The sequence below is a fragment of the Stigmatopora argus genome, chromosome 16, assembly GCF_051989625.1.
Source record: "Stigmatopora argus isolate UIUO_Sarg chromosome 16, RoL_Sarg_1.0, whole genome shotgun sequence".
NCBI classification, from domain to species: Eukaryota; Metazoa; Chordata; class Actinopteri; order Syngnathiformes; family Syngnathidae; genus Stigmatopora; species Stigmatopora argus.
The window spans coordinates 9,492,501-9,494,359 of NC_135402.1; positions in this window are offsets into that span (position 1 = coordinate 9,492,501).

The following is a 1,859-nucleotide window of genomic DNA, read 5'->3' on the forward strand; positions in this document are numbered from 1 at the left end:
AGTTAAAAATAAATTTAATGTAATAATATTATAAATATAATTATTATAATAATATAATAAAAACAATATATTATATAATAATAATAAATGAATGCTAAATAATAAATAACAAATAATGAATAACAAATAACAAATAATAAATGATAAATAATAAATAATAAAAATAATATGAATAAAATAAAAATATTCTCATTTATCTTTGGACTTTTAAAGGATGCACTTTCAACTTGTTGGACTTGTGCACTGAAAATAAAGACTACTCTATTGTTTACTATGAGTAAAAGTTTTCCATTCAAAAAATGAGGCTTTAAGATTTTACAGCTTTCTTGTCAAAATGCCATTGCTCCTAATGCTATCAACCAACGAAAAATGTCATTGCACATACTTGACTTGAGTTTGGTATCAAAAGATTGCAATTTTCAAACATCCCAGTTCAAAAGAATTGGACATCTATCAGGACCAATTGCAGCCAACCGGTTAAATCCAGCGCCTGAACGATTTAACAATTGAAGAAATAATTGTGCAGGTGTCGAATCCTGGCTCAAATTTAGGCAAAGAATTTCACCAGGAGGTGAGCATAGCGGGGTGCTAAGGGTGCGGCTGCTCCCGGGAGGTTAGGTATGCCGGCTTGTGACGTAAAATATCTCTCTCAGTGATGATTCGCCTAACACGCAACCCTGGTCAAAAGGTGTGCAAATTGGCTGCCTCGCATTTGGACAAGTTGTGGCTAGAAAAGTGTAGTAGTAGCAAAGTAAATAGTAAAGAGTGAATACATAATCCAATTTAAAGTGTCTTGGAGTGCCCTAAACAGCTCTATACAAATCTACCACATGACTATAATTGATCCAGAAGATTACAGTAATCCCTCGAATATCGCGGTTAATATAGACCAGGCATGGCTGCGATAATCGAAAAATCGCGAAGTACGGTCACCCCCATTGTAACTTTTTCAGCGTGGATTTTCACATTTTTATGAACTTAAAAAAAAAACGTTTTTCAATAATAGCAGAAAAAAACGGCAAAGGAGTGAATTCGCGATAATCGAGGGAAAACTGTATATTTGCGACGCTAGTAAATCCTTCATTTCAAAAAGCCAAATACTTCTGGCTCCCCGTAGTTCGACCCCAGAGGGGTCGCCGAGGCCGCGTCAGTGAACAATGACCTCCTTTGTACCTTGGCTTTGTGCACATTGACACCGGCTTGACGGTTAGTGGACCCCGACTCCCGAGGAGATGGGGGGGAATGGTGTAGGAGTCCATTAGAGCTGTGCGCAGCAAATGCGGCTGCCGTCAACTTTTTATGTCACCTTATTGTTGCACACATCTATTCCCCGCTGAGTGGATAATAAGGGGTAATTGGTCCCGGGTCAGGGATGATTAATTCCCTCGGTCAGGTGTCAGCTCAGGTAAAAGGAAGGAAATGGAATATGAGAAGCAGCCAATGAATGAATGGACAAGTATCCCAGCATGCATCAATAAGGATGTCTGCGCTGAAATAAAGATTGAAACTCCAAAAAACAACAATACGATTTAGTGGTAACATTTGCAACAGCTTGGAAATACGAACCTTCTCTCAACAAAGCATAAATGGATGACTATAAATTGCACATGCAAATGGGATGCCATAAAATCACCAATTTCACGATATTTGCCAATATTTAAAAGTCTACTACGATTCCATTCAAGTGCCATTAAAAATGATATTAACTACACAATGGAATCAGTTCCATTTCACCTAAAGAACTAAAATATGCAGCAAACTAAATATTGTTGCTAAACTTGAACAATAAACACTAAGATACCTAAAATATTGTTAGTGTTTTTCTTTTGGATCCAGTTTAATTTAATTTTGCTTAACTA